This window comes from Nipponia nippon, unplaced genomic scaffold, assembly GCF_047370975.1.
Source record: "Nipponia nippon isolate SJK-2023a ecotype South Korea unplaced genomic scaffold, ASM4737097v1 scaffold_2, whole genome shotgun sequence".
NCBI lineage: Eukaryota > Metazoa > Chordata > Aves > Pelecaniformes > Threskiornithidae > Nipponia > Nipponia nippon.
In genome coordinates this window covers 71,562,383-71,576,493 of record NW_028262336.1, presented here as the reverse complement: position 1 = coordinate 71,576,493, position 14,111 = coordinate 71,562,383, and the positions used below count along the sequence as shown (strand labels likewise).

The 14,111-nt window shown below is 39.5% G+C and overlaps 1 protein-coding gene across 6 annotated transcripts in view; it reads right to left on the bottom strand.

Annotated features, from left to right (window-relative positions):
- Positions 1-14,111, bottom strand: part of FGF14 (fibroblast growth factor 14) — a 415,933-nt gene that overhangs the window by 233,378 nt on the left and 168,444 nt on the right. The gene's annotated exons all lie outside the window — the stretch shown is intronic.

The following is a 14,111-nucleotide window of genomic DNA, read 5'->3' as shown; positions in this document are numbered from 1 at the left end:
ATAATACAAGAGGCAGGGAGACTCGATTCTGTCTAAAGCCACTCAGCTTCATTCCCAGAGCAAATAAGTCACTGCTATGGCAAAAGAGTATGATCTCACCACTCACTTCACTTGGTGTGTTTTGACAAATTAATGAAGAACTCCAATTCTTTAGTACCGCATCTATTCAAGAATATTTATAGGCTCTCTCTACCTGCTCATCCTCTCCTTTTCACTAAAAAAGACACATCTCCAAGGATGACTAACTGAAAAGGGGAACACAGGCATCTTTATTGGTAATTACAGCTGCAGTACACTGCCAGCCTCACGGGCTTGCACCTTCCTCTAGGGCTCCAGGCATTGCAAAAGAGATGCCGAAATTGAATAAAACTGCTGACGGACAATTACCATTTTACCTCAAGTTCCAATATATTATCCAAGGGATTGATGACTAACTTTATTGTGAAAGTAAAAGCTGAAATGAGACACTGGAAGGTTGGATGGGAGGTAGTTAGACCAGGGTGTGGGATCTACTCATTAAAACCTGAGGGAAGGCTCGAAGTCCTTGTACTGAGTAAAAGGCCATCTGACAAGTTTTTAAATGCCCAGAAGGAAAACATGATTACAACTTCTTAGCACATTCTGCTTCCACAGGGAAAATAGTTTGTTCTCTTGCTTATCTAAGGCAACAAGTTGTTGACTAATGACAGACTTTCTAAATTAAAACTAAAGCTAAAACACGTCTCTAATTCTGCTACCATAAATGCAGCCTTTGGCGTACACTTAACTTATCTTTGTGTGTTTGGATCATGTAAAAACAGACAGATGAGCTTTCAATGATATGAGACACTTGAGTACGCTTCTCTACACCATAAAGTATGCACCTGCTATTAAACATTACGTTATAGCAAAGCATTGAACCAGGAATGCAAATTAAAAAATGAACATTTTACTGCTTGTGTGGCTTCATATTTCTCAGCTGATTTCTGTTGACAAGAATTTCCAAGTAAAAAATCTTCCATGGCAAAGATTCAACAACCACACGCACTTTTTTTTTTTTTTTTGTTAGTGATAGCAATTCAAAGGAAGAATCAGGTCTCTGTGAGTGTCTCACCTCCGAAGAGCTTGAAATTTGATTTTTCTCCATACCAGATCAAGAAAATAAAAGCCTATTGTATAACAAAGTGGAAGAAAATAAAAGAAGAAGAAGTTAAGGTCAAAAATTTCTCTAGCAAACTGATGTTATAAACATTGTATGTTTAAACATACAACGAAACTGGAAGGCATGCTGCTTACTTAAAGACAACATAGAAGTATGACAAATGTCTGTACCAATGGTTTTACTGGAGCAACAGTGCCTGCAAAGGCACCCAGTGGTTCATCCCTGCCGTAGCATCCCTGGACAGGAATGCACAGGTAGTAAAGCTCTTCCAGAGAGTTTTCTTTCATCCGTTCAGTTACTTACATCTATCAGTTCTTTGCCTGGTATGAGATTTTGACAGTTATCTGTAGACAAAGCATCTCAAAGTCACAGGGAATCTCCTTCTTGGTTGTTACTTGTCTGTGAATGTTTTCAGGGGAAAAAAAATCCTTAAAAGCCCCAAAGTGTTAAGCTAGAAAAAGATGAATTAAAATACTGGTAATTCATTTTATACAGACTGAAGAAAAGCTGGGAAGGTAGTATACCACCATGAAAAAAGAAGCCTTTCAGTTTGTGTTATAGTACATTTTCAGAAGTGAAACTGTGGGACACACCGAGCACTTCAAATATTGCACATGGCTGGGCATTTTAACATCTTTTACAAATAGCGCTTTTGACATCCAGTAGAGCTAGTATTCCTAATAAGCATAAAAAGAAAAAAAAAATCCAACAAAATCCCAGCAAACTTTTCAAATTTAAATTTAACCTGACAGCAATCTTGTAAAAAGGATGGTAAATTCAGATTGTGCTGGTTTTGACTGGGATGGAGTTAATTTTCTTCATAGTAGCTAGTATGGGGCTATGTTTTGGATTTGTGCTGAAAACAGTGTTGATAATACAGGGATGTTTTACACGGAGTCAAGGCCTTTTCTGCTTCTCACACCACCCCACCAGCCAGTAGGCTGGGGGTGCAGAAGAAGCTGGGAGGGGACACAGCTGGGACAGCTGACCCCAACTCACCAGAGGGCTATTCCATACCATATGACATCATGCTCAGCATATAAAGCTGGGGGAAGAAGAAGGAAGGGAAGGACGTTTGGAGTGATGGTGTTTGTCTTCTCAAGTAACCATTACATGTGATGGAGCCCTGCTTTCCTGGAGATGGCTGAACACCTGCCTGCCCATGGGAAGCAGTGAATGAATTCCTTGTTTTGCTTTGCTTGCACGCGCCACTTTTGCTTTACCTATTAGACTTTCTTTATCTCAGCTCATGAGTTTTCTCACTTTTACTCTTCCGATTCTCTCCCCCATCCCACCAGCAGGGAGTGAGTGAGTGGCTGTGTGGTGCTTAGTTGCCGGCTGGGGTTAAACCACGACACAGAGTTTCCTACCAAGACCCAAGCAAAAATAAAATCAAATTGGGAATAGAAGCACTGATGCATGGGTAAGCAAGGAGATTTCTCAAGCTTTTTAAAAAATAATTTTGTACGCACAAAAATGCGTTTCATCTGTGTGAGAACTTGAACAAAGTAACTGAATGCATAATAAATTGTAACTTTTTTAAAAGCAGCACTGTTCATTCACCTTCAATTTTTAAAGGCTGAATTACTGACAAATGGATTTCTTAAAAGAAAGGAGGAAAAAATTCCAAATTATTTATATTAGTCAAATGATAGAAGATGATCATTCATTAATTCAAACAAATTAAAATGCTTAATGTAAGAGCATCAATATATCAGATTTAGCATGTTAACTTCTGTCTACTTTTGATCCACTATAAGCATTGAGTTAATTTTTTCTTGCAACAGCCTCATCTTGCAAAGATTTATAGCTCTTTAATTTTTACGCTGTAATACACTCCCGGATCTCAGTGGAACTATTCATGTCATTAAATGTAGAGAATACACATACATCTTTTGCAAGAGTAGGGCCCAATTCTCAGACCAAGCTCCAAATTCAAGTAATAAGTCAATATTTAAATAGGGGGAAAAAAGACTGCCAATTGCCTGTAACATTCATTCAGTTTTCAGAATGTGTGCTCACAAGGAAAGAGGGAAAATCCCTCCCTTTTAGCAAAGTATCTACACAAACCATTCAAGTGAAGATGTATTCTGGGTAAAGATTGACAAGTTGCAAGTCTGTGGAAAAATTAAAAATGAATATGTAAAAGAATGTCTGACTATTTTAAGATAATTCATGTTTTCACCTCAACATCTGAAAATACAGACATTGTTCTATTTTTTTCCTTTTGTAGTTATAGGCACATTTTTAATTGAATGGAACTGCAGAAAAAACGTTAAAGGCAAATGTTATAGTGAAAGCACAGAAATGAGAGGACCTAAATCTTTGAGGAATGAAATCCTGAGATAGGATTAAGGAAAAGGACAGGCTTTTATTGTTCTTCTAGGCCTAAATTACCTTCATTTGACTTCAATAAGTTAGAAGTTAGGCATCTATGCTGGGATACAGTTCTTGATTCAGACACCTAACTTTGGGTGCCTATAGTCCCTTTGTAGTCACTTGAAATCTAGTCAATATCTTCAAGGGGGACAGAAGGAGTCATCTCACCATAATCAGCCACCAGTGCTGGTCACCGGAACAGCGGTCTCCGCTCCACTGGGACTATTGCCTGCATCTCTGTTGACTCTAAGAGGTGCCCAGGCACCTGCTCCAGACATGTTGGCATCATCTTGGATGTCTCAGTTTGTACCTGAATCATATCCCTCATCAATGTCAGTATTTCAGGCTTCTTTTCTAAACCCAGGGAGAAAAATAAATGCCTCTCAAGGAAAGTTCATCCCTTCCAAAGTATGTGTAGAATAAATATGATGAGCTCTCTTGCAGAGGTACCTGCCCTGCTCCCAGCACCACAAGGCAAGGTTCATTGGCTGACTTTGGAACAGATGTACTGAAGAAGACTCATCACAATTTAGAAATCTACGGTGCTGTCATTTAAGCTTCAGACCAGCGAGATAAATCCCACTAACAGGACTGTCTGGAATGGATGGTCCTTGGTAGGAGTTTGCTATTTTGAGATGCAATTTTACTTAAACTGGAATTCAGTCAGGCCTGCTGGAGCCTGACTGAATGGCAAGACGAGCAGTGGACATTCAAGCTTGGCTCATTTTGGTGCCCACCTGGAGCCCGTTTATTCTTAGGGAAATACAGCATTTTTGCCCACGCCCCATCTCTGAATGTGAAGGTTTAGTAATTTTGCTATGAAAGGGATGAGCTTCCTTCCATTTTCTGGAACTGCTGTTTCACCCTCATTACTATTAACCCATGCTACTATGTCACCTCTGCAAAACAATGCTCATTACTGTTTACTGCAACTCAATTTCGCACATGCTTCCTCCCCTCATTTTCACTGTACCCCTGGGTTTCCCATCCTACTCTGGGTCTATGACTAACCTCTGTTTCAACAAATCTGGCTGCCCACAATTCCTCCTTCTTTTATGGGCTTTGATAATAGCTGGTAAGCTACTTTTTCTCCCACAGATTACAGTCGCCCCACCTATTTTCCTACCTGCCTAGATGTACTGTCCATATAATCGCCGTCCCTGTGTGGCCATTTTTCCACCTTCGGTAAAATCTTCTTCCCCCTGCCCTACCCTTTCACTGGTTTTACAGTTTCACAGGTATGGTTTGGGTTTTTTTTGTGTCTCAAATCCCACAGCAGTGCTTCACATTACATACTTAGAAACTAGGACTGAATACTGGCTGCAATTGCCAAGCCACAAAACTAATACACTCTGAGGATCAAATGCTTCAAGAGTAGAAATAAAAAACTGATGGAAGCCAGAACTGGTTTTGCTGCTTAGACATTGAGGCATGCTGAAGACAGAAGGGAAGGATCTGTTTTCTCTGTCTACAAGTAACTTTATAATCAAATGCATTTACTCTGAGGGGCAGAATAAAGCTCATTGTATATGGAGCCCTTCAATAATTGTATAACATAAATGTCCACTTGGAGGTGCTAAGGCAGTGTCCATTGCATATATGAATGATCAGAAAATCTTGGTCTCATCCAATTCGACCCATCAGGCTAAGCATGCTGCTTTTCAAATGTCATGTCACTCTCTCAGCACGTGTGCATTACATTTTTAGTCCCTGGCCTCTTTCCTGGACCTGCTGTTTCTCTCCCAGTGCCACGGATGCGGTCAGTCTCCAAGGCGTACACAGGCAGCCTGTTGGTGACCCCACAGAAATGCTTTTGCAAATTTACACTCACATGTATCAATCACTTGTCTACTGTGGAAATGCTGCCACCTCCAAAAGAGAGCAGTGAAGGTACAGAAGCTCAGTGCCGAATTCTTAGCAACTTAGGCAAAGCTGACACTGTCATAGGTGTTTCGGTAGTGGCTTAAAGTTGGTATGCAGTATACTGTTACTCAAGCTAAAGAGGTTGACCAGAACATGACCAAAACCCCAAAGTCAAAGCTCTTACTCTTATGAGGAGTCCTATAGGACTGCTACAGCATCACTGGGGGAGAAACTGATGGCCCTGGGCTAGGCCACAGGCAGGGTGTGGGGAGGCCCCAGGGGAGGCTGGGCAAAACCAGGAAGACCCTTTCATACCCTTTGTGCCCTGACAGTGGATTTTCATGGAGGAGGTTCATCACATCTTCTAATGTCAAAGTCCTGTTTCCGATTATTGAAATCTGAGCAGATATTAGTTCGAGGAGACACTGCTGCACTGTGAATCAAGCTGTGCTGAACATCACATTTCATCATATATTCTCATCTCCACACCCGTGCTTGAAAAGAGAGACTTCATAATGAACTATGTACAAAAAAAGGGCACACATCATCAAACTGAATGGGTGTGGACGGATCCTGCAGCTAAGCCAGCTTAGACCTTTATGGCATGCCACTTAAACCATGGCGAGTTCCCTTCAAAAAGAAAAATCTTTCAAAGCAAGCAGCATCTGCAGCCATCAGTGCCAGAGGCATATTTCAACAGCCTGAAACCCTGCACTGCTGGCAAAGCTATGAATTTGTGGTGTGATACTGCAAGGGAGAGCTGAAACAAAGGAAATGTTTTTGATGTTCCAAAGTTAAAAAGAAGTTTTCAGTTCTTTCAAAGTTTTCACAGTTTATTATCACTCACTGACTAATAAACTAACAGTTCCATAAATGATCAGCCAGTGAAGCAGGTAACTTGGAATATATTTAGTAAAGGGATGAAGACACATCTATCCTCTGTACATAATTTCTGAAGTTTAAGTCCTAGCTCCACTGAACTCATAGGAATTTTATAGCTGATCCCTGTAGTGCAAGATTTCACCAGCTATTCCGTTTGTTCATACAGGTATTGAATTACAGACTTTGAACTTGTGTTTCTCTACACTGGCTCAATGTGCTTCAAATGCACAAAAAAAAATTTGGAAAGCAAGAATATATACCATATACATTGTGCCTGCCACTGTAGGCATCCACAACAGTGTGAATTATAGCAGTGCAAGTCCATAATTTCTAGCAATATTGATAGTTATATCCCATTTCAAACATGAACAAACAAATAATAAAATGCATACTTCTAGTATAGTTAGTTAGACCACATCCCGGTGTCCTGAAATCTCCTTCCAAGCACAGAAATTATGCTTTTTTTTGTTCTTATCATTCTTATGATATCTGACAAATATATTCCTACAACTGCCACAGTCAAAAGGTAGAAAACTCATATTACAATAACATAAACAGCAGACTCTGCCAGTTTGAATTCTCACACACAACAAGAATTTATTTAAAGAAAAAGGACAAACCGATAATGTAGATTTATGCATAGGCAACTTGTGGTGGCTTAAGAGTTCAAGTATATATAATGTCAAGAAAAGCTGCATGTAAATGTAGTTATTTATTGAATGTCCCAAGAATAATTTTAATAAAACTTAAACTAACTGTAACAAAAATAATCTTTGTAACTTTTTACCTGGTAAGTTAGTGCTGCTTAGTTGGCAGGCAGTAATTTGTCAATCCAAAGTGGCCAAACTATTGTGATTTATGTGACTGTACTCTTTTCATGTAACCACTGTTGAATACCAATTACTTCATATGTGATACTTCAGACTTGGGAGAATCAGCCTCTCTCCCACATGGAACAATTGTGGCTCAAAATGCCTGGATCACTTCATTGTTTTTCTGATCCCCCTTAATTGGGGGCAATCACCACTTCATACAATTTTTATTAAGCAGTGTTTGCAAATGTAAGGTGCTTTGAACCTGACCGTGCTAAGTGCTACTAGCACACTGAAATTATAGGTAAGACAAAGATCTTTCATAAATCTTCATAAACTCCTCCTTATCTCAGTTTAGATAAAAATGCCAGTTACTTGGATGCATAAAAGGTTCCATCTATGATTGCTACATTAAAAAAATACAGACAGACATTTGTTGGATGCTTTTTACTACATCCTTGAAAAATCACTGTCAATGCAATAGGTTTGCCTGCTCTGCGTGGATGAAGACGACTACTTGTAACAAATTCTAAGAATTAGGAATAGAAAAAGCAGAGCTGAATTCAGTACGCCAAGCCTTACATACTTGAGCGAGACTTTCAACAGATGGAGAGGGATTAATTATATTAATATCCAAAATATCTAATTCAGCTTACAAATAGTCCTATTTAATAACAATTTTTCCTCTCTGTACATTTGAAGCAAAGCAGCAGTTCTGACTCTTTTTAGCCTACGTTTGCAGTGCTGGCAGCTGTGCAAACACAAGGTGGCCAAGCCGGTTCCCGTTAGTTACACCCAAACAGGAGAGGAGAGGAGAGGAGAGGAGAGGAGAGGAGAGGAGAGGAGAGGAGAGGAGAGGAGAGGAGAGGAGAGGAGAGGAGAGGAGAGGAGAGGAGAGGAGAGGAGAGGAGAGGAGAGGAGAGGAGAGGAGAGGAGAGGAGAGGAGAGGAGAGGAGAGGAGAGGAGAGGAGAGGAGAGGAGAGGAGGGGAGAGGAGAGGAGGGGAGAGGAGAGGAGAGGAGAGGAGAGGAGAGGAGAGGAGAGGAGAGGAGAGAAGAGAAGAGAAGAGAAGAGAAGAGAAGAGAAGAGAAGAGAAGAGAAGAGAAGAGAAGAGAAGAGAAGAGAAGAGAAGAGAAGAGAAGAGAAGAGAAGAGAAGAGAAGAGAAGAGAAGAGAAGAGAAGAGAAGAGAGAAGAGAAGAGAAGAGAAGAGAAGAGAAGAGAAGAGAAGAGGAGAGAAGAGGAGAGGAGAGGAGAGGAGAGAAGAGGAGAGGAGAGAAGAGGAGAGAAGAGGAGAGGAGAGAAGAGGAGAGAAGAGAAGAGAAGAGAAGAGAAGAGGAGAGGAGAGGAGAGGAGAGGAGAGGAGAGGAGAGGAGAGGAGAGGAGAGGAGAGGAGAGGAGAGGAGAGGAGAGGAGGGGAGAGGAGAGGAGGGGAGAGGAGAGCAGAGGACACGAGAGGAGAGGAGAGGAGAGGAGAGGAGAGAAGAGAAGAGAAGAGAAGAGAAGAGAAGAAGAAGAGAAGAGAAGAGAAGAGAAGAGAAGAGAAGAAGAAGAAGAAGAAGAAGAGAAGAGAAGAGAAGAAGAAGAGAAGAGAAGAGAAGAGAAGAGAAGAGAAGAGAAGAGAAGAGAAGAGAAGAGAAGAGAAGAGAAGAGAAGAGAAGAGAAGAGAAGAGAAGAGAAGAGAAGAGAAGAGAAGAGAAGAGAAGAGAAGAGAAGAGAAAAGAGAAGAGGAGAAGATGGTAGGCATCCTCCGTGCACCCTGGGGCATTGCCAAGGTGCAGCTAGGAGGCACACCTGGGAGCTCGTAGCTCCCACAGCTCTGACGTACACCACAGTCGGAACATCAGATGCCCCATGATCTGTGATAAACACATCCATTTAAACACACAGTCTCTGTAAAACTCCACATACTGTTGAGGTCATAGGTCTGCATGTGACAAGGTTACAGAATTGAGCCCTACGGGCAACTCTGTGCTATTCTCATTATTGCTATCAGTATTGCAGCAGTGATATTGACAGTGATCAGATCAGAGCCCTTGCACTGCATTGCATGCAGATACACAAGATGGCAGTTTTCCACCCAGGAAGGTTTTGTGTTCTAAATTTAAATGAGATCCCATTTATAAATAGCAACAGAACAATGTGGTTAAATAGTCTCCTTTGCCAGCATCATAATGATTCCAAATTGCATCAATAGAAGCACAGAAAATTAACAGCTTTGCCTTAATCCTTTGTATGTTATGTTGGGGAACTTGTCAATATGACTCTGTTCCCAGAACTTCTATTCCTGTAGCTTGCTGTAAAGAAAACAAAATAGAATGTCCCTAAAGACAAATTATCTAAACCAGAAAGGGGGTGAAGGTTAAGGTAAAAAGTCCGAAGTTGAAGATATTGCCCATGGCAACTGCTGAGATTTACTGTACTTCTTAAAAGAAAAAAAATAAAAGGAAGAATCACACAAAGCAAAAGTAAAAAATAACTTTCTTATTTTCTAGTCAAATTCCCCTACAGTTTAATATCGATTCCTTTTCTTTAACAGTTGGATACAGCATGCTATACAACTTGGTTTCAGTGTATTCCTCAGTGGAAAGTGTTGGCCTCCATTATATTACTGAAGCTTATGGAGGCATAGTTAAATGCCATGTAAATAACAAGCCATAGCACATTTCACCAGATGGCTGTTCAAAGACTTGTGTAGGCATCCAGAAAACCTACAAAGATAGCATTCATAATGGGAGTAGTTACTAAGCATACCTCTAGAAGCAGTACAAATACGAATAGTAACGCAGGAAAACAGCTAAAAAGGGAATTTTTACGATGAGGGTGGTGAGGCACTGGAACAGGTTGCCTGGAGAAGCTGTGAATGCCCCATCCCTGGAAGTGTTCAAGGCCAGGCTGGATGGGGCTTCGAGCAACCTGGCCTGGCCATGGCGGAGGCATTGGAACTAGATGATCTTTAAGATCCCTTCCAACCCAAACCATTCTATGACTCTGTAAGATGGGAGGAGAGTGTCAGGTAAATTAAATAAGGTAAACCTTAAGAAAAGGGAAATACTGTGGATGGGGGTTCAGAGGAATTAATTCTGGAATCTGGGTGAATGAAGCGGGCTACCTGAAGAGGCTGCTCTTCAGGGGGCTGGTGGGGGTGCCATCCACCTGCCCAACCCCCCAAAAAATTCACAGCTAAAGGCTCCGTTGTAGCCATACACATTCTGAACATTGGTTTTGGTGTTTTGTTTTGGTTGGGTTTTTTTGTTTGTTTTTTTTTTTTATGTTAAGCCTTAACCAGTGGGAAGCCAAACATTCTGTCCCCAAAATCATAAGCTGGCCTTTCTTTTCTTCAGTTTCTTGTTTTGGGCTTCTGTTTGCCCAGAGTCATGTTACACATCATTATCTAGAGAACATGCAGATGAGATGTATAGAATGTAGGTAATAGCTAGATACCTTTAAATAAAATGAAATAAATAGTTATTTCAGCTGAGGAGGAGTGTGGATGGTATGAGATAATACCAAGGGCTTGGATGGAACACGAACGCCCTGGCAGCGTTTCTATCTGTAATCAGGACTTATTCTTGCATCTCCAATAAAGTACACTCGAGTAGTTTCTTAAAGTTCTCTTTGGTTCTTGCTCCCTTTCCCAGTAGTTCTGCAGTAGGAAACCTCCTGCATGTTAAATATCTTGCCTTTTTTTTTTTTTTTTAATGGCAAAACAAATATTAAATTAAAGTAGAGCTACTACATTTTAAATTGTTTTTATTTATAGCAGTAAGAATAATTTTTGGCAAATTTTAGTTTAAGTTTTCCTTGTTTATTAAAAGCTTTCCTTCCCCATTCTACACCCTCTTTTCTCCTATGCTCAGGGCTGCCTCATCATTTTAAGGTTAGCTACTGTGAGGCGGGGGGTGCCATGTAAAAACCCTGACTGAATAATAACAAAACTTCGCAGTTGATGCAAGGAAACATTGAAGCTCTTTGCCAATGCAAAAGAAGAAGCAAACTAACTAAAAAAACAAACCAAACAAACACAAAACATAGGAAGTGTGGGATTTAAGGTTATTGGGGAAAAAAAAGATGAAATGAACTATTAGAGGAGTTCAAGTTATAGTGCTCCTAATAAGCTAAGCCAATGATGGCAGCATACTCAATAAGTAGAGGCTTACAATGCATTCATTAGATGTACAGTTGCATATTTTATAAAGTGATAGCATGTATTGTTGGTGTAAGAGCATATTCTCATTGCAAAACTAAAAATAATAATTTATTTGGGTCCGAATCAAACTGTAATCTGTTTTCAAGAAAAGCACTTTCTACACTTGTTGTGGTTTAAATTTAATTGTTTGATTAATCTGAATGTCATCAAGGTATAAGAAGAAAATCTAGACTACAAAGAACTTGTTTTTAATTGTTCTATGTCAGCCATCAGTGGTTGTCTCAAAACCAACATTGTGTTAAACCACAAGTTTCTAACAAACATACATACTTCTACCTATTCCTATCTAGCAGCAGCTGTGAAGAAACAAAGTCCTTCCTAATATTTCATCTTCCTCAATGAAGCACTGAATTTGCTATAGTACAATGAGAAAGGACGCTTGAAGTGAAGACATCAACTGTTTTTAAATACAAACCTATAAACTCTCTTTTTACTATCACTCTAACATACTCATAATTTATCAAGTACAGTGATATTTGTTTTCAACAAGGATGAATAATAATATTTGCAAAGCTAAATTTGACTTGGCATGCACATATTGTCAAACATACATCCATAAACAATACATATGTGTATTGTCGTAAATGTAAATGTCGTATTCTTTGCATGGAGGGCACAAACGTTTCCAAATGAAAGCACAGACTGTGAAGAAAGAACATTTTGTATCTGCCCATCTCTCAGATAATTGGAGCCTTTTATTTAGTCCTTTTAAAGTACATGTTTTTGTCTTCCAATCCAGTTGAAGAAATGTTACAAGCTAGGTCATGTTACAATGGCTAGGTCAAAGAAGAGGAAAAACAGAGACCTTAGCTCATTTTTCTCATCTGTTGTAAATGCACCCTATGCCCTTACACTAAAGCACTTCATCCTCTTGTAAGTCCTTACCTAAAAATGGGACCAGTCCGAGTTAGCCAGTTTTGTATCCTTCTTTAGCAGAGTACTGTTTCTCTACAAATCTGAGTGAAAGGATGTTGTTTGTTATACAAATTTAGTACAGGATTAATTAGAATTTAGAATAGGTGACATCATAACTGAATATGCATTTCCTGTTCTTTCAAAATGGCACTTTTAAATAAAGCAAAATAAAAGATATTAAAATCATTCCATACTTGAAATAAGAAAATTGATAGGTCATTGGCTATTAAAACAAGGAAACACATACTGCTTATCTTCTATAAGGATTTGTTGGTCGTGCTTTTTATATGGCTCCATGATCTAAATTCAATCTGAAATTTGTGCATTTCAGATAATGACTGTCTGCATGCTGTTTTTTTGTATGTGAGGGGAGGCTTTTTACATATTTTAAAGAAAGGAATAATCTGGCCAATTTTAATAGGAAGTTTCAGTTTTCAAGACAAAGTCACTGCTAGGACCCTTTTGAGTCATTTGGTTTTTAGGTAGATGCATAATGAAAGGATGTCTTTTGTTCTCAGAATGTTATCCAAAATCAAACAGGCGTACAAGGTACAAACTAATCCAAGCTTGACTTCTCAGTGTCAATACTCATTCGTGTATCATGTTTAAAATGTATAGGTTGAGGAGAGGGTGAAACAGATTTCAGTCATGTTGCTAGATACATGTGTAATTACGCATATGATAAATCCTAAAAATTTTCAAAGCCATCTTCAAAAAGAATCCATGAATGCAAACCATGCAACTCACATGTGGACCCCCTCTCCCCAAAAAAAACCACCTTAGAGGAGGAGTGAGGATAATAATGTAATCTCTCATGTTTCTTGTGATATCTCTGTGCCTGGTCACAAGGCTCGTTATAAGGTTATAACTTTAGCCTTTATAAGGTAGGCTCAGTAGAAAGAGGCATTCTGTCTTGAGCAGGGACAGAAAGGAGCACAGGGAATTCACAAGGAATGAGCTACGTTAGTCTTTTCTACCTCTAGTCTTTCTCTTTTCTCTCAAAACAAAGCAGGAGATTCCAGGTGAACCTGCCAAAAATTCAAGGGAGGTCGGAGACTGTCTGCTGACCTTTTCAGTAACAGCCTTCTCCAACAGCAGTGTTACATTATTCCTGATCCTAAGAATTTTAAATGGCCAGCCTCACAGATTAGCAAGTACTAAACAGCTAAGGAGTAAACTATGTTAACTTCAATATGTGCTATTGTTTCATACCCATTTTCATTAACAACATCTTTTTTATTCTAACAATTTTTAAAAACTCTATAGCTGGTGAAGATGATTGAGTCATCTGATTTGTACCACCTTCCCTATTCCTTTGGAAATCCTAAATCAAATGAGATTAACTGGTAGACTTTGGCCACCATAAATCAGAAAGGTCTGGTAAGCTGGGACACGTATTGCAGTTTCTTCCTCCCACAAATGCCAGTAAGCCTCCTAGGGATCCTACAAACCAAACCTGCAAGGAATAATCTCTGGTGAGTTATAACCAATATTTCAGCTGCAAGTGGGAAGAGGGTGCGGAATAGCCTAAGACTTCCAGAATTGCGCATTTGTCATCAATAGGAAAAAAGGAGAGAGATTAAACCAGTTTAGCTGACCAAAGCACGTGTAAAATACAAAATAAATGCAGTAAATCCAACGTATATTCCTTGTCAAAACTGGCAGTTCTGACAAGAGAACAGAAAACACTGCCTTAACAATGCCAGGTCTTTTAGGAACACCTGAAAACTGACACATTGCAGAGGATATTTGCTAAGAGTAAGCCAGAGACAGTCATGATGGCAAGTAATAAAAAACTGACACTGCTTCCATACATGGGAAATTATGTACAATTCATTAAGTCCATAGGTTTGCTCAATCTTGATGAAACTGAATGGGAAACTGAACACAGACAAGATAAAAAACACAATTA